Raw genomic sequence first — 20,089 nt, 5'->3', positions numbered from 1 at the left:
AATATTTAAAAATGTTATTAGTATGAATATGTAAAACAAAAATATTTCCATTCATATAATCCAAGAGGGAAAATTTTGTTCCTACCAGAGCTTTTATATAGTCAGTTTGTGTTTGAGTTGGCCAAGACCTCATCAAACTTTCACAGCAATAATAGGGAAAATTATGTCTGAGTTAGGAACAGTTACCTAAGCCAATTTTTCTCCATACAGATTGTACAAGCAATATATTGCTAACATTATGGTTAGCAATAACCATAACATAGATAATGAACAGATCAAAGAGCCATTTGGAGATTTGTTCCATTTATAATATTTCCATTTGGGAAGCCAGTAGGGCTTTCAGCCTGGCTGCCCCTTTGATTATTATAAAATGATCTCAGCCATCTCTAAGGCTCAGTTGTCTTTCGGTCATATACAACCAAGAACTTTACACTAAAAATAAAAATCATATTTTCAGAAGTAGAAACATGAATAACAGGATTTGTTGCATGACCAATGTTCTATATCAAGAATAAATCAATCATTAAGAATCCCATAAAAACCTTTATTTCAAAATTAAGATAAGAATCCAGAAAGTTAGGTTACAGCCACAAATTTCTAAAATATAAATTCAGCCACTGTTAATAAGTTCCTGAGTTGTCCAAAGGAAACTGCGAAACTATAATTTCAAAATTGATCATGAAGCCTGTAATCCTAGCTACTCTGGAGGCTGAGATCTGAGTATCAAGGTTCAAAGCCAGCCTGGACACAAAAGGACCTAAGAAAATAGTAAGTGGGGCTTGGCTCAAGGGTAGGGCGGTAGGCTTGAGCTGAAGAGCTCAGGACAATGACCAGGCCCAGGGGTAGGGTGGTAGCCTTTTGCTGAAAGCGCCCAGGCCAAGTTCAAGCACCATGACCCCAGCAAAAAAAAAAATTGACCATGATTCTAATATTTTAGACCTATTCAATAGTGAACAATAGTCAGTAGCTACAGTACAGTTTAGTGGGTAAAATGGAGACAAATGGGTACCGGTAGCTCATTCCTGTAATTAACTACTCAGGAGGCTGAGATCTAAGGACTGCAGTTCAAAGCCAGTGTGAGGAGGAAAGTTTGTGAGACTTATATTTCCAGGGAACCACCCAAAAACCATAAATGGAGCTATGACCCTAGCCTTTAGCAGAAGAGCTAATGACCAGACCCCCAAGTTCAAGTCCCAATACTGTCAAAACCAAGAAAAATAAATAAATAAAATTCATAAGACTATCTCAACTTGACAATGGCACATGTGGCTTATCCTAGCTATTAGAACAACACGATAGCTAGACATGATAGTGTGCTTCTGTCATCCCTAAGAATAGAGGAAAATCACAACTGACCTGAGCATAATAGTGAGATGCATGCACATAGTGAAAGAAATGTCTTCTGAAATGCTGGTGAAAGACTTGCACTAAAGTTTCTTTGAAATAGAGGTTTTTTTCCTATGTTATCCTGGCTGATCTCAAATTCCTGGGCTCAGGCAATCCTCCTGCTAGCATCCTGAATAGCTGAGATTACAGACTAATGCTACCATTCCTATTCTAAAGTCACTTTTGCATACCTTTATGTCCCTTGCTGGTAGGCATGTATAACACTAGAGGAATAAATTTTGTTTTATGTGTGGGTCGTATATCACAACATTTTGAATGCTTTTCAGATAATTGGACTGTAGAATAGTGTGGAAACAAGAGTTTTACTTGTGTGACTGTTGTTCTTAATGTACTATATTATTTCTCTTCTCTTTTTTGCCCTTTGGTTAATCTCATATTGTTACTGTATCTGACTTTGTTACCTGGTATATTTTATACATGTTTGTTTGTTTATTTGAAGTAGGAAAGTGAAGCAGGGAAACAAGATGAAGGGAGGGGGTGGGGAATGGAAAATGGGGACAAAAACATGAGAAGGGGTATCCATCAATCACATCCATCAATGTGTAAGAAGTAATGCACCTACTACCTGGTGAATGTGACTGTAACTCCTCTATATATTACCCCGACAATAAAAAAAAGTTATTTCTGGGAACTAATAGTAACTCACACCTGTAATCCTGGTTACTCAGAAGGCTGAGATCTGAGGACTGAAGTTCCAAGCAGAAAAATCCATGAGACTATTCTCTTTAATTCACCCATGAAAAGCTGACAGTAGACCTGTAAGTAAGTAGAGTGCCAGACTTGAGACAAAAAGCAAAATGAGAGCATGAGGTTCTTCAATTCAATCCTCAGCAATGGCACATAAATATATTAATTAATTAAAAAATAAAACAAAGTAGTCAAGGGGTAAAGGCTATAGTATGTGTAGGTTATTTATATAATGGTTAAGTTATTTTAAAATCAGCACCTTTCTGTGTAGCCTTGACTGCTATATAAGTCAACCTCCCAAATGTGGCATTACAGACATGTACTACCATTCCTGGAATTATTATACTTTTTATTTTATTTTATTTTTTAGTATACTGGGACTTTACCATGGGGTTTTAAAATAGGAATTTTATTTATTAAGTAAATGTGGCATACAGGTAATATATTAAGAGACATATATCATGATTAATGGAAGTTATAATCAATTCAAAAATAACCCAAAACAGGGAGGGAGTTTGGCCTAGTGGTAGAGCGCTTGCCTAGCATACACAAAGACCCTGGTTCAATTCCTAGGTTCCACATACCTAGAAAAAAAAAGCTGGAAGTGGTGCTGTGACTCAAATAACCCAAAACAGAATGCAAACATTAAATTGATCTTGCTTTTTGATCCAGTTCTTCTTCACTGGAGTGGAGAATCGAGTCCATTAATGTTTAGGATTATTATAGAGAGATGTGTCATATTTCCTGCCATTTTCTTTATTTCTTGTGTTTTTTCCTGTTTCTGTGTTTACTAAATTGATCTTCTAGTGATTAATCTTTCTTCTTGCAATAAAGTTCTTTTCTGCTGAGAGAGAGAGAGCGAGAGAAAGAGAGAGAGGGAGACAGAAAGAAACTAAAAGAGATTAACAGGGAGTGACTATCATCAAAGTGCATTGTATGATTGATATCTTCACACTGTATGCATGTATGGAAAAGTGACAATAAACTCCCATATTGTATAATGTATATATTATATACATTAATAAAATATATATGAAAGTTCAAAAGCGCAATTGATAGTTATATAATTTACTTCATATGGATATTAAAAAGATTAAGAAGATTACATAAAGAACGGTGCTAAAAACTGGGCCCAGCACAGAGAAGTTCAAATTAACATAATCAGTGGCCTGTTCATATGTGATAAGGACCCAACAGGAGTAAATTGCAAGTGAATGATAGAATATTTTAAGTGCTTCATTTAAGAAAATACTACATTTTTTCAAGACTTGAACTCAGAGTCTAAGTGCTGCCCCTGAGATTTTGTGCTCAACACTACTGTTCTACCACTTGAACCACAGCTAAATTTCTGGATTTGGGTGATTAATTGAAGATATGAGCCTACTGGATTTTCATGCATGAGCTGGCTCTGAACTGTGTTCTTCAGATGTCAGCTTCCTGTGTGACTAGGATACAGTCAGTCCTTAGTCACCAGCTTCCAGCTTCTAACAGTTTTCTTACCATAGTCAAGCACTAATGATTTAATTACATATGACTCATTGGCCTACGTAGCACACGTGGCCTATGTTCGTAATAGCCATTCATATTTGGAGACTAATGGAACAGATTTTTATTGTAGTGTTGGGGGAAATATGTCTGATGACAATGCTTATAACTTCATACACTTTTCTGTCAACATCTGCATGAGCTGAGTGGATCATGGGACAAGAATAACTGAATCAAAGACAGTCACTTTCTTCACCATCCCCCGAGGAACAATATTTCTCAACCCAAGACATACACAGAGCACTATGTCTAAGTTTCAAGGACCATTAAAGCTGCTGTTCGTTGCCCATATAATATAAATTTGTTAAAGCTAAAAGCAAATTAGGACTTAGTACCTTTCATTTATTTCATTCATTGACTTGTTTTTAGTTAAGAACAAAAAACAAAAGCTTTTAAAAAATACCGTGCAATATGTGTTTCTTTGACCCCTCCTCCTATGTTACCAAATAGCTAATTCATTGGTACAAGATCAATACCAAGTATAAAACAAAGTCATGATTCTGCCACAGGCCTTGCTGACAAAGAGCTTGGACTATCTTTAGGGCTTCCAGTTATCTCTCATGCTCTTGCTTCTTTCAGAATTGATAAATATACATGCTGGCACACAGTGATGCCTTTAATATCTAAAGTTTCCTTGTGGTTCATAAATGTCGAGTGATGTTTGCAACACTATGACCTAGACTATGTAAGTTCCTTAGCCATAAAGAGATCCACTTGCACAGTTACCAATGGAGATTATATATATAGATACATAATATAATATATATATAATTTAGATTACTAGACTTTTTTTATATTTTTGGTTCCAGTTCTGCAGTTTGAACTCAGGGCTTAGACACTGTCACTGAGCATTGTGCTCAAGGCTAGCACTCTACCGCTTGAGCCACAGCTCCATTTCCAACATTTTGGTGGTTAGTTGAAGATAAGAGTTTCTTAGACTTTGCTGCCTGAACTGGCTTCAAACCTTTATTCTCAGATCTCAGCCCCTGCATAGCTAGGATTGCAGATGTAATCCATCAGTGCACAGCTTAATCATTTTCTTTTACAAATAACTCTAAATAGTATTTTTCAAACAGTGGCTTTATCCATAAAGTAGTCAGATGTAAAATTTCATATTCTGGATACAGCTCACTCTGTTCAAGTGACCCCAATACTGTTGATATATTTATGCTCTTATTTTCACATCAGACTACTATGGAAAGTTCTGATTTGATTATGTCATATTTCATTCGCCTGATATTGTACATCTTAAGATTCATTTTCCATCTTCCTGAGAACAATACAATTTCTTCCTTATTGGAGTTCTTCCCTATTGGATAACTTCCTGCTTACCAGATTAATTTAAAAGTGTTTGTGTTTGGGGCCTTTAATGAGAATTGTTTATCACGTTGAAACAGACCATCTCCTTATTTAATGAAATTGATATATATATATATATACATATATTTGAACATGGTTATTTCTAAAAATTATTCACCCTTAAGTGGTAAAAGGAATGCCATTAGCAATTTTAGAAAGATAGAGATTATCACAGTGTATTTGTTCATGTACTTTCTTCTGTATTAGAGACGCCAGACCCCAAATTGATTGTGCTAAGAATTTGAATGGGTATTTTAATACATGGTAATATATCCAAGTATTCCCCCAACATCTGGGTGTTGGATAACTTCCAATGAGAAGAAAGCACAATTGCTGCTTATGCTTCATGCAGCAAAGCAAATGTGAGTCTTTTGCTTTCTTGCATAGTGAAACAGCTGCTGAAGTGTGTACAACCCAATTTCAGAAGATCTAATTATATCTTAAATGCACTGGTAGAGCTTACTATTTAAAGGAAATCAGTAAAAAAAATAAATAAATAAACTATAAATAAAAATAAATGCAAGCAGTAGTGAATCCCATTATAATGTGAAGAGTCCCTAGAAAAGCTAGTAGCTATATAATTAGTCTATGTTACATGTTTATTCGTGTTTTACATGAATGAGTGTGTTTTTTTAATGGCTATATTACTGCTTACTGTATAACATGGTGCTAAAAACTAGAGATACACTGGGGAGGATAGGACCAGCCACAAAGGCATTTGTTAGTCCTCGCAAATTCTAAAGATTTGTACAGGATAGTGCATGGATTTCAGGTATAATGTGATTACATTTGCCTTTACATTTAATGCTTCTGGTACAAAGCACTGTAAGAGAAGATAACAGAGTGTAATGATGAGATCCTATTCAAGGTTATTAAGTAGAGTGTAAGAGAAATGACAGAGTGTGAGATGGTAAGTAATAACCTATGAAGAATGAATGAGTGATGTCTCTTTAGATTTCTCACATCCCTATAATTTACTGCAGAAAGCACTCAGAATATCCCAAGGAACACTAAAAACTGCAGATATTGTACTTTCATCAGAGAGAGTGCAAATAAACTTCAAAATTATTCATGGAGACTAACAATCCTCATCAATCTACTGGTAAATGAAAGCAAAACCAGCTGTAGTTAAACACCTACACTGGATCTTTTAACAAGGGTAATAATCTAGTAAGTTTCCTTGTAGAAAAAAAAGTGTTTCAGAGAATACAGGGAAGAGTTGCTCAGGACTACTAATATGTTGAAGTTAAACCCTTTTATTACTAAAGATAATAAGAAAATAACATTTGAAAACAATAACTTTTCAAAAGCAAAAAATTAAATTATACACGAGAAAGATAAAAAGGAAAGACTTTATATTTCTGGGCTTGGAGGTTGTTTTTATCTTTTCTTTTCTTTTTGATGTTTTTGATGATAGTGTGGGAGTTGGAATTCAGAGCTTAAAGCTTGTCCACCTTGCTTGATCAGCTAGTGCTGTACAATTTGGGCCATGCCTCCCATCTATATTTTTGCTGGTCATTTCTAGGATGTAGTCTATTGAACTTTTCTTTCTGTACTAGCTTTGAAATAGGATCTGCCAGATCTCAGCCTCCTAATTATCTAAGATTACTGGTGCAAATCTCTGGTACCCTGCAAAACTTGCCTGTTTCTTATGCAAATATTAAGATTTTATCTTTATGTAGTTGTACAAAGGAGTTGTCATTCAACAATGCAGTTTATGATCAATGTCACCACTTTCACCATTCTTGTTCATCTCTCCCAGGGCGCCCCTTCCCTCAAGTATTAAGATTTAATCAAGTACCCTAGTCATATCAGAGAGTTTCAGGGCTTAAGGAGCAGCAACCACACAGACCTTGTTAGCCCCTACAATCTGGTCAGCACTGACATTTAGCTGCGTTTGAGCTGTACAGAAGTATATTAAACTGAGAGAGATGGAAAGAAATGAGGAAGTGGTAACCACTTATGAGATTGCTGGAAAACAATAGAATCAGGCCAGCAGGAACAACAACAAGCTTCCCAGCAACCTGCCACAGTTACAGAACCTGATCAAGCACGACCCAAGGAGTTTCACCAGCAATATAACCACTACAAATCCAATGTGGAGATTTTCAAGTTACAACCAAACAAACCCAGCAAAGAACTGGCAGAGCTGGTAATGTTTCTAGCACAGATTGGCCACTGCTACCCAGAACATCTAAGTACCTTCCGTCAAGAGCTGAAAGAACTGCTGTCCTACAATCATACCATCTTGGATCTAGATCTTCGAATGACATTTTGCAAAGCTCTGATCTTGCTGAGAAATAAGAATCTCATCAATCCATCAAGTTTGCTTGAGCTTTTCTTTGAACTTCTCCGTTGCCATGATAAGCTTCTATGGAAGACTTTATACACACATTTAACTGATATCAAGAATATAAATGCAAAACACAAGAACAATAAAGTGAATATAGGATTACAAAATTGCATGTACACCATGCTAAGAGATAACAATGCCACTGCAGCCAAGATGTCTTTGGATATGATGATTGAACTCTACAGAAGAAACATCTGGAATGATGCCAGCACTGTGAATGTTATCACCACTGCATGTTTCTCTAAGCTCACCAAGATATTAGTAGCTGCTTTGACATTCTTCCTTGGGAAAGATGAAGATGAGAAACAGGACCACGACTCAGAATCTGAGGAGGAAGGACCCACAGCAAGAGACCTGCTGGTACAACATGCCACAAGGAAGAAGACTTACCAAAAACAAGAAGTTGGAAAAGGCGATGAAAGTGCTTAAGAAACAAAAGGAAAAGAAGAAGCCAGTGGTGTTTAACTTTTCGGCTATTCACCTGATTCATGATCCTCAAGATTTTGCAGAAAAACTCCTGAAGCAGCTAGAGAGCTGTAAGGAGAGGTTTGAAGTGAAGGTGATGCTCATGAATCTCATCTCCAGATTGGTGGGAATTCATGAGCTTTTCCTCTTCAACTTCTATCTCTTTGTGCAAAGGTTTCTGCAGCCCCACCAGAGAGAAGTAACAAAGATCCTTCTGTTTGCGGCACAGGCCACTCACCAGCTTGTTCCCCCAGAGATCATTCAGTCGTTGCTCATGACTGTGGCCAACAATTTTGTTACTGACAAGAACTCTGGGGAATTCATGACTGTGGGAATCAATGATATAAAAGAGATAACAGCTCGATGTCCTTTAGCCATGACTGAAGACCTTCTCCAAGACCTAGTTCAATATAAGACACACGAAGATAAGAATGTAATGATGTCCACTAGAACTTTGATTCAGCTTTTTCAGACCCTGAATCCTCAGATGTTGCAGAAGAAATTTCTGGTAAACCTACAGAAGCCTCTGCAGAAGCAAGAATACAGGAATATGGAGAATTAGATGCTAAAGATTACATTCCAGGAGCTGAGGTTCTAGAAGATGACAGTGATGAAGATGGATGGGAGAGCGCCAGCCTCAGTGAGGAGGAGGAAGCCAGTGGTGAATGGGTTGATGTCCACCACTCTTCTCATGAAGAGCAGCAAGAAATCACTAAGAAGCTGAACAGCATGGCCGTGGAGGAGCGCTAAGCCAAAGCCGCAGCCATCAGCACAAGTCGTGTTTTAACTCAGGAAGACTTCCAGAAAATCCACATGGCCCAAATGAGGAAAGAACTGGATGCTGCCCCTCGAAAAGCCCAAAAGAGGAAATACATTGACATTGACGGTGATGAGGATTCCAGAGGTGAATGGCTATCTCTTCGGGACATTGAGCGCCTTCATAAAAAGCCAAAGTCTGATAAGGAGACAAGACTAGCCACTGCAATGGCTGGAAAGACAGACTGGAAGGAATTTGTGAAGAAGAAAACCAGAATAAATCCATTCTCCAGCTCCACAAATAAAGAAAAGAAAAAACAGAAGAACTTCATGATGATGCGATGCAGCCAGAATGTTCCATCAAAAACCAAACGCTCCTTCTGAGAAAAACAGCTGGCGCTTCAAGATGCACTCCTGAAAAAGAGGAAAAGAATGAAGTAACTTCAAGACTATTTTTCATCCCAGAGAGACTGAATATTTGCAAATCAAGAATATATGTTTACATTAAACAGTTAAGTGGTATATTGTGAAAACCACAATAACTCTGATAACAGTTGATGTTTTTAATTTGGAAGACAGGCAATACATGAATGTTTAAAATGTAAATAGTACTGGTGTTATAAAATGGTTTTCATTTAACATTTATATGGAGAAACGATGAAGTGCCTTCAGTTGTCACTGTGAGTCTCATGAGTCCCAGCCCCCTCACGCAGCCATTCACAGGTAGTGGAGGGCAGGTGTGTATTCGTGAGACTACAGTGCGGTGTAAATAATTCTTTGTCTAGGATGATAGACACGGACTGATCTGCAGGGAGAGGAGTTATATAGTCTCTTGAAACAAAATAGGACAGTGTTACAAGAGTAAGAGGGTCTCACTTGTAAATAGGCTTACCTGCTGAAAACAGGTCTCTGCAATACAGATTTTTTTTGCGGGGGGAGACGTTAGCTCTTTTAGTTGATCCAAAAGATTATAATACTGTTTTTTCATATATTTTTTATTGTAATTAATAGAAGAGTTACATGATATTTGCCAGATAGATGGTGCATTAATTCCCATACATTGATATCCTTTCACATGTCTTGGTTCCCATTTCCCTCCCCCCTCCCCCCACCCCTCATCTTGTTTTCCCCCCTTCCCTATCCAATTTCAAATAACCAAATACAAATATATCCGATAATCAGGTAACAAAGTGAGATACTGTAACAATATGAGATAACCAAGGGACAGCAAAAGAGATGAGAGATAACATAGTACCTTAAAAACAACAATCATTCATTATATGGCTTGTGTTTCTATATCCTAGAGATCCTTTCATTTAACGTCCTACTATATGGCTTTTTGTATCAAGGTTTTGTTCTATTGCAAATCTCTGCTAGGAGAGCCCAAGATTTCTACTGATTATGACAATATAATACTGTTTTTGAAAATGCTGTGTAAAGATTTTTGTGTAATACTTCACATTTAAATTGTCTTAACTATTAAAAAAGGTAAAAAGTCCTTCCCTTTACTATTTTTGCATACTTAAATCATTTCAATTTTTTAAAACTCCTCCTTCTTGGAGAAAATTCTTTCTTCTAGCTTATATTTAACTATGAATCTTTTCCATTTTCCCTTTACCCAACAATGTATATGCTGTACTCAATGTGGTCAAGACTTTCTTTAAGGAGTAAAGATAGAGCAATGTACAGAACAAAGCATGTCTTCATAGAGTTCTTTGTCTTGGTACATACCAGTGCTTTAAGGATTATTCATAAAATGGATAGTTAGTTATTCAGGAGCCTGAGCTCTGAGATTGTCCTTTGAAGCCAGTCCAGTCATTAAAGTCCTGGAGATGCTTATCTCCAGTAGGTCAAGAAAAAATAAACAAACAAACAAGCAAACCAGAAGTGGAGGTGTAGCTCCCTGGTAGAGTAATAGTCTTAAACAAAAATGTCCCAGTAGCAGCACAAAAATGAAAGACACAGAGACAAAGAGAGAGCAGGGAGAGGAAGGGAGAGAGGGAACAGAAGGAAAGGAAGGAAGACAGGGAGGGAGAGAAGAAGGAAGGGAGGGAGGGAGGGAAAAGGCAGAGGTATTAAAGTGGTATTTGGGTAGTATGCTTAGAGAGGCACACTAAATAGGGTATCAGTATTACAGAGACTTGAAGAAAGTTCATCAGCAAGCCATGCACCATTAAAAAAAGAACATTGTAGTCAGACAGAATGTCAAGGACAAAAGCCTACATGGAAACATATCCACGGAGACAAGGAAGCAGAAGCAGCAGGGTGGGTCCCTCTGTTCCTCATACACACATACATCAGGGTCGCAATTACAGTAAGGAGATTCACCATACCCCTGCAAAGTAGATTAGAGGAAAATTTTCCAAGCTATAAATGGTAGTTTGACAAACAACATTACAGGCTGCGTTCAATGAACAGACTGCAGACCTGGCTTCCTGCAAGACTATAAATCACAATGGATCCACAGAAGACCACTGGAAAATGGTGAACAGCACGGAGACTGCAATTACTGTGGGCCTCCAGCCTTGGCTCACTAAAGATTAATTAAGGAAGATTCAGGATTGTAAGATCTCATCACTGAGCTGGGAGGTGGTGACCGGGTGCGGAATGATGAAAGCAGTGGCATTGATCAAGATGCACACAAACTGACTTGGTGGATCGAAACTCCTTTTGTATACCTAGCACATGATGAGAAAAAAAATTAAATGAAAAATAAAAGATCTCAGCATGAGGAGAAATCTTGGAAAGCCCTTCTTTGCCAGAGAATGCCTCAGAACAAAGTAATGGAATCACTGAAATTAACAACTCTCCAGGAAGGGTAGGAGGATGGAGTGTACTGCCTCCAAAACAGGCAAGAGGGAGGAGTCCCGTCCTCATCACACAGCTCATTTGCTCCACCCACTTTTATGTTTATTGACACTGGGGCATCCAGTTCTCTACTGATCACAAGGTCACAAGGCAAGACCAGGGAGAGAGGAAGGACTTCCTGGCCTCCCCAGCCCTTATTCCCATAGTATTGTTTTTCATACTAGGCAAAATCTAGTATAAAACAACATCAACTGTAATCTTAGAAGAGAGAGACATTCTTCATCATCAGAAGAGTCTCATATACAAGAGAGGCTACCAAGAACTTCCGTCTCTAATGGCAGTGACTGGACTGTTGGTGAGTTTGCTAGGCACTGTGACCGGAAGCTTCTGGGCCTCCAGCCAGTCGAGCCATCTGCTTCTCTCCAGCAATCTGAGTCCCTGTCTCTCAGATCTTCACCTGTAACCCACAGTAATGGAGAACTGGGATGCCCAGGTCATGAAATTGGGCAAAAATGGGCATCAACTTGGCCGGGATAGGGTAGGTGGTGTGATGTGTCAGGAAGCTGGATAGTTTGCAAAATTGAGAACTATGAAGAAAACGAGGCTGCTGAAGAGGAAAAAGAATGGCCTATAGACACGTGAAGAAATGCTCAACATCTCTGGCCATAAAAGAAACACAAATCAAAATAACTCTGAGGTCCCACCTTACTTCAGTTAGAATGGCCAGCATCAAGAAATCCAATAACAACAGAGGCTGGCAGGGATGTGGCCAGGAGGGATCACTACTACACTGTTGGTGGGAGAGCAAACTTGTTCAACCTCTATGGAAAGCAGTAGGGTGGTTCCTCAAAAGACAAAACATAGAGCTCCTCTATGACCCAGCAATTCCACTCCTTGGCATTTATCCAAATGTCCAGAAACAAGGACGTGCTAAATCCACTAGCACAGCGATGTTCATTGCAGCACTATTTAGCATAGCAAAGATATGGAACCAACCCAGATGCCCCTCAGTTGATGAGTGGATCAACAAGATATGGTATTTATACACAATGGAATTCTATGCTGCTATCAGAAAGAACAATATTGCTCCATTTGTAAGGAAATGAAAAGACTTAGAAACAATCATATTAAGTGAAGTAAGCCAGACTCAAAGGAACATAGGCTCAATGGTTTCCCTCATTTGTAATAATTAGTACACATCTAGGACTCTCCTAGCAGAGGATTACAATAGCTCAAAAGCTAGGTACATAAGGTCTTATAGGATGAGACTAAATGAAATGAAATGAACTCCAGGAATGGAATCAAGAGCTTTATCTTGTTGATTGTTGTTCTTAATGCACCATGTTATTTCTCTTCTCTTTTTTACCCTTATGGTGAATCTCATATTGTTACTCTGTCTGACTTTGTCACCTTGTATATTGTATATATGTTTGTTTATTTGAAATAGGAAAGGGAAGGGGGAAAACAAGGGAGGAGGTAGGGGGAGGGACATGGGAACAAAAACAAGAGGGGTTATCAATGTGTGAGAAGTAATGCACCTACTACCTGACAAATGTAACTGTTAACCCTCTATACATTACTCCAATATTAAAAAACAAAAGAAATCTAGACTGGCAGTCAGAGATGTGGAATATCTGCCAGGTCAATCAGATACTCAACAGCATGAGGACAATGATTCCTTCAGTCAGTCACCTTTGCAGACTGAAGGATTTTTGTTTTAATCTTTGGCTCATTGATTTATTGATTCAGTTTATTTGGTCATCAGATATTCACTAGAAAACTATCAAATATGCTGCTTGCCAGAGGCAGAGTGCATATTACGTAGCAACTGTAAATTAATCTCAATCAACAGTTGGAGCTCCGTGGTTCAAAGCCAGCCTGGGCAAGAGAGCCTGTGAGTCTATTATCTCTAATTAACCAGTCAAAAGCCAAAAGTGAAGATCTGGCTCAAGTGGTAGAGCAAGAGCCTTGAGTGAAACAAAGGACAGCATCTTGACCCTGAGATCAAGTCCCAATACCAGTATAAAAATAAGATTCCTGTGTGGTCCTCTCCCTTCCCATGACAGTTCCTAAAAGAATCGTCCTGGTTGCATCGGTGAAGAAGTTGTTAGCTAATGAAAACTATGTACTACCTTTTAGCAATTGTTAATACAATAATGACGTTGGTGTAGCATTGGATGTTTTCTTTTCTCAGATTACAGCAGCAGAGCCGAAAGCACTTTTCCCTGGCTGGTTGCAACAAGTTTGAAGAAGCACAGTAGTGCTCTACTTTGGAAGTTATTTGTAAACAGTTTTCCCTAGAGTCCTGGTGCAGAAGATGTGAATATAAGAACAGAAATAATCCATCTTAGGAATCCCCATATTTTATTCCAAACTAGTTCCTGCCTGCTCTACCCGTGACAAAGAACAGAATATTATCATCTCTGTAACACAGCAATCTGCCTACTTCATGTAGTCTTCTATGATATCTCTTCTCCTAGGCTTAAATGGACACAGGCTTATTGCAACATTTTGCTGTTAGAATCTGACATTCTTTTTAACTGTGTTTATATTACTATTATACATTATTAAGATTGTTGTTCTTTAAGGACCCCAGTTTCACAGTTTTGTAGTTTATAATGCTTTCCCCAAATTCTGTTGTTTATCCTGTTCTTTTGGAATGTGCAATCTTACCTAAATCCAGGCATATATTGTATACTGCTGTATTCTGCTGTATACTGCTGGGAGACTACAGTGCAGGACTGCTAGGAATTCATAGTTTTCAGGCATGTCATTTCCTATGTGTCTTTCATGATGTATCTGTTTCTGTACAGCCCAGATCCACCATTTCTCTCTACTACTTTGGTACTTCCTTTTAATGTTTAAATTTTCATGACGAGTATGCATCCCAGCTAGAATGCAGTAGATAATCACAGCATGTGTGAACCTAAATAACTTCAGTCTTTCAAAATCCAGTATCTACTCCTGTTTTGACATTTTTGTAGAATTGATTACTATTGGGTATTTTCTTCCTTATTTGCTTTGCACAACTGGTTTCTGTCACCAAAAATAAAAGCTTCCTAAGAATGGGATTGCTGGGTTTTTTCCAGCCCTTTAACTACAACGTCTAGAAAAGAAACAGTGTGCAAGTGCTGAGGGAAAAAAAATGTGAGATAAAACTCTCAACTGCATGAAGTATATGCCTACATCTTGGCTTTGCTGTCTTGTACTAATAGCAAGATTTTAAATGAATTACTCTATAGGTTCAGTGCCTTCAAGAAGACATTAAATACTCTGGTTTCAATTAATCTTATAATTTTACTCATATTAAGTTCCTAAAACAATCTTTCACTCATTTGGAAGGCCTATAAAGGCAAGTATAATTAAATAATGTGGAATATGTTTCTAAATCTAAAATGAAGCAATTATTTGACAACTTTTTTCACTTTCTCATTTTCTTCTGAATTTCATTTACCCTCAGACTCTAGGCTAATTAACCATTTATATTATTATGGCAGATACTCTTATCTAATATCAAAGTAGTTTGGTCATTAACATTAAATAATAATGGTATAACATGAACCTGTAGCAATTATTAGAAATGGAAATTACTGCAAAGATCTAGCCAGTTATTTACTAATCATATATTTTAATTGAAATGTTATTATTCAGTAGTGACTGAGGTGTTCCCTGAGGATCTCTAGAGGAAGGTTGAGAGACAGAGACAGAGATAGAAAGAGAAGGAGAGGGGGGGAGGGGAGTAGTGTCTCCAAATAGCTTCTAAAAGTAAGATGTAATTATCACTCCTTCCTCAGGCCTTGTACTTTATTTTAGTATATTATATTTCATATATTATATTTCATATTTGACATATAGTTAGCCGTGTATTAAATAAATCTATCTTAAGCACCTAAATTACTCTGTTCTAGGATCACTGTACCTTATCTTTCATCTCATCCACACTAAAGGGAGGGAAACAAATGTAAATAAAATTAGGGATTATATGATCTATAAATTTCAGAAGGGTAACATATCAGAAAAGCACAATTTATAACAGAGGAAGTGAACCAATCCCCTGGGAGTTGTAAAGGACTTCCAGGGGTGGGACAGAAACAAAGATTCTTCTGCCCAAAGGTGTAGGTCAAAAGACTTGGTTTTTAAGATCAGATAGTTGAACAGAAGCTTAGAAAAATACTAGACAACAGATACGGAAGAATCTAGTTTTCTGAGTTGCTTTCTGAGTAGCATGAGCTATCCAGCTCCCGTCTGTGGCTTTCCTTTCCCTGTTCTGTATGCATAGAGAATAGGGGCATAGATTGGGTTTAGCTTCAGTACTACCTATGGTTTTAGGTGCTCTCTAGGAACCTGAGAAGTCCCCACAGAAATGGGGAGGGACTGCTGTGAAATCATTTAAACTTTAGGCCATATGTGGAGGCAATTAAAGGAAGTCTTTAAGTAACAGAATGGCTGGGTCAAATTGGTTTTGAGAGAGATCCCTCGTATGGCTTCTTGTGGGTTGCTGTGGTGGCACAGAAAGCATGGAAGCCTGGAGAGAGAGAGGCACTATCCTGGACCATTAGATCTAAAGCAGACATGGAGGAAGAAGGGGGAAAGATGGAATCCCAGACCTCTCTGAGGCTCAATCAGCAGACAGGTATTTAGGTGAAAGGCGGAAGGTGAGGATGACTGCCTTTTCTGTCTTTCCAGTGTGGTCACATGGTAAAGATGTCATCCAAGACTGACAACACAGAGCATTCGACAGGTTCACAGAAAAGCCAGCCTGGCTTAAAATATAGTTCATTCATTTGGGGACAACTGAGAGTCTTTGGGAGTATTTCTTAATAGTCCAGGATCTAGTCCATTTTCAGAGATCACTGGTATGTATGGGAAATGGAAGAAGCCTGGGACATGCCAGGTGGAAAAGGAAATAGTAGCCACCATTATGACAAGCAAGCCAATGCAGACACAGATCCAATATCAGTTTGTGATCCTAGAGGCTTCAATTGTGAACACTTACTCAGTTAAACTTTAGTCTGGAGTTATTTCACTGGGCGCCTTCTCAAGACCTTTGTTTTCTTCTGCCTGAGCCTTAACTGCTTAGAATATTAGTGGACAGCAAGCTTTACCCAAAGTCTCATTAGCTGCATGAGAGAAGCTAAATCCAGGATAGATAGCACCTGTTTCGTTTGAAGAAGTTCCAGGTTAATTTTGCCCTGAAACACATTGAAATTAATTTTTAAAGCTAAATTTTCCAAAAGATTTCTCTGAGAGCCATTCTTTCACTTAAATGCCATGCATCTTCGGGTGATTTAATTCCCTGCTACTGTAATTTTTCTGAAGGACAGAGGAATGACATTCTCCAAGAAATGAAGACTCTTAGAAAACTTCTAAGTCAGATAATAAGAGAAGCTGAAAGTCTCCACTTGCCCAACTTTGGCTTAAACATCTCTCCTCTCCCCCTCCAGAGAAAATTAAGTGCATATTCACTGTTTTAACTTTTCCTGTTGAAGAAACTCCTAAGCCATATATTTATCAAATTTGAAGGAGAAAAGAAATTTTACCCAAAATTTCACAGTAGATTTGATGTTATGGATTCCCAGCCAGGAGCCGGGAGTGGGACTTAGGGTAGAGTGCTTGCCCAGCATACATGAAGATCTGGGTTTGATTCCTTGGTACCACATATACAGAAAAGGCTAGAAGTGGTGCTGTGGCTCAAGTGGTAGAGAGCTAGCCCTGAGAAAGCCAAAGGCCAGTGCTCAGGCCCTGAGTTCAAGCCCCAGAACTGGCAAAAATCCCCAATACTAATAGATTCCCAGCCAGAAGAATTTGAGCAGCAGAATAAGATAAGTAAGCACTGCAGGGTTTGTCAACCCAAAATAAATAAATATATTTTGAGTATTGTGAGCTACTTGGTGTGTATGTATGTGTGAGTGGGGTGGGGTTGGTAATGGAGCTTGAACTTATACCCTGAGTGCTGTTTCTCAGCTTTGTTGCTCAAGGCTTATGCTTTACCACTTGAGCCACAGCTTTAATTCTGGCCTTTTGGTAATTAATTGGAGAGAAGAGGCTCATGGACCTTTCTGCCTTGGCTGGTTTTGAGTCTCAATCTGAAGATCTCAGCCCCCTGAGTACATAGGATTACAGGTGGTTGAGCTACCAGTCCCCATTTTGACTTAAATTTATCATAGAAATAATATGAAAAAATAGCAGGCATGATGGTGCATGCTTTTAAATGCTATAATCCCAGCACTCAGGAATCTGAGTTAAAGGAATCACAAAGTCAAAGCCAGCCCAGGCTATATAGTGACACTCTGTCCCCCCAAAATAATAATAAGACACAAGCATGGTATTACTCCAACTATGCAGAAGCTGAGATAGAAACACTAAGGTCTCAGGCTGGCAGGTCAAAAGTGTAACATCCTATTTGAAAAACTATAAAGAAAAGGGCCTGGGATGTGGTTCAAATGCAAAGAGAAAGGCCCTTAATTAATCATGAACATACAAACTAAGAAGATGCAAATCTATAGTTCCATGGCTCAGGCCTGTAATCCTAGCTACTTAGGAGGCTGTTATTTAGGGATCTAGATTTGAAGCTTGACTGGCCAAGAAGGTCTATGAGCCTTTTATCTCCAGTGACATAGGAAAAAAAAAAACAGAAATGGAGCTGAGGTTCAAATAGTAGAGTGCTAGCCTTGAACAAAACTAGTACCCAGTCTGAGTTAAAGCCCCAGGGCCAACACTTTCTCTGTCTCTCTTTATCTCTGTCTCTGTCTCTCTGTCTCTCTGTCTCTTTGTCTCTCTCTCTCTGTCTCTCTCTGTCTCTCTCTCTCTTTCTTTCTCTCTCTCTGTCTCTCTCTCTTCTCTCTCTCTCTCTCTCTCTCTCTCTCTCTCTCTCTCTCTCACACACACACACACACACACACACACACACAAGCACATACACACTCACAAGTCAATATTTGAGATGACTCTTCATGTCTGTTGTTGCTAATTCCTTTATGGCTATCAGACAGTATGAAAGCTAATATTGTCTCTCATCTCCTCAAAGACACTCTCAAAAGGTTGTCAGTTTGAGGGCATGTTGAAAACTAAGAACTGTAGGTTGCCATTTGGCTGTTGGTATTTGGCTAATATTATTTTCAATTTTCTGACAATTAAGAAAGACTAGGTAATTAAAAGATATTTATATTGCCCAGTTTCTACTTTTACCATGTGTGGATAATACCTTGCTCTTAGTGTAGATTCTCATTCATATTCTTCTATCTAGAATACAAGTCCTGACCCACTTTCTACGCTGTCCCTCTCAAATCATTATATGGGATGAGTTTACCTCCAAGTGATTCTGTGTTTTTGCCAAAGCTACTAAGGATATTAGGAGCTAGATCCTAGAACCATTTTCATTTATGCATATTGCACATTATTATTTTTATTCTTCCATCCTTTCTCCTGAGGGAGGAACAGAAGAAGGTGACATGCATTAAGATGCATTAGACTCATAAAGTGATATGTTGACTTGAAACCTCTTTGTACAACTACTTAGAGATAATCTTTAAATATCTAAAAAAAGACCAGACTGGCTAATCTCCCATGCTTATAATCCTAGCTACTCAGGAGGCTGACATTTGAGGATTGAGATTCAAAGCCAGCAAAGGCAGGAAGGTCTGTGAAAGTCTTATCTACAATTAGCCGGCAAAAACCTGGGAGTAGGAGTGTGGATCAAGTAGTAGACTGCCAGTTTTGGCCAAGAAAGTTAAAGGTTCATGCCCAGGCCTTGAGTTCAAGCCTCAGTCAAGAAAAAAATAAAGCAGCTAGCTTGGAATGACATCTGCCATGCCCTAAAGACAAATAACTGCCAACCAAGAATACTGTACTCAGCTAAGCTATCATTCGTAGCTGAGGGAAAAATAAAAACCTTCCACAGCAAGGAAAAATTGAAACAGGATATATACACAAAACCAGCACTATAGAAAATTCTCAAAGATGTTCCACACATTGAAAATCAACACGAATATGATATTGTCAGAGAAATGACACTTAAAAAGCATACCATATAATTATAGCCAGAATTGAACAGTCACAAGCCCTAATAAAATGGAAAAAATGACAGGGACTAGTAAATATTTTTCAATCCTAACCCTCAAAATCAATGAGCTTAGCTCTCCAATTAAATGGCATAGACAGAACCAAGAAAATCTAAACAAACTAAACAGACCTATTTCAAGTACTGAAATAGAAATGACAGTAAGAGACCTCCCATCCAAGAAAAGTCTGATGGATTCACAGCTGAATTCTATAAGGCCTTCAGAGCAGAGCTTACACCAATACTCCTCAAACTCTTCAATGAAATTGAAAGCGAAGGCTCTTTGCCAAACTCATTTTGTGAAGCCAGCACCCCAAACCAGACAGGGACTCATCAAAGAACGAGAACTATAGACCCATTTCTTTGATGAACATTGCTGCAAAGATTCTCAACAAATATTGGCCCATCGTTTTCAACAACTCATCAAAAAATTATGCACTATGATCCAACAGGATTCATTACGGGGATACAAAACTGGTTCAATATATGCAAGTCAATTAATATAATTCATCACATCAACAGGAACAAGGACAAGAGAATCACATGATACCTCAATAGAAAAGGCATTTGACAAGATCCAACACCCCTATATGCTAAAAGCTTTGGAGAAACTAGGAATCCATGGAACATTCCTCAGAATAATAAAGGCT

At 38.3% G+C, this 20,089-nt stretch overlaps 1 protein-coding gene and 1 pseudogene across 2 annotated transcripts in view; both read left to right on the top strand.

Moving 5' to 3' along the window:
• Kcnq5 (potassium voltage-gated channel subfamily Q member 5) overlaps positions 1–20,089 on the top strand; it is a 524,085-nt gene that overhangs the window by 342,215 nt on the left and 161,781 nt on the right. The gene's annotated exons all lie outside the window — the stretch shown is intronic.
• On the top strand, positions 7,040–9,013 carry LOC150060129 (protein SDA1 homolog pseudogene; annotated as a pseudogene).

Source organism: Megascapheus bottae, chromosome 8 (assembly GCF_031878675.1).
Source record: "Megascapheus bottae isolate mThoBot1 chromosome 8, mThoBot2.hap1, whole genome shotgun sequence".
NCBI classification, from domain to species: Eukaryota; Metazoa; Chordata; class Mammalia; order Rodentia; family Geomyidae; genus Megascapheus; species Megascapheus bottae.
Note: the sequence above shows the minus strand (reverse complement) of the source record. Positions and strands in the feature narration are given on the sequence as shown.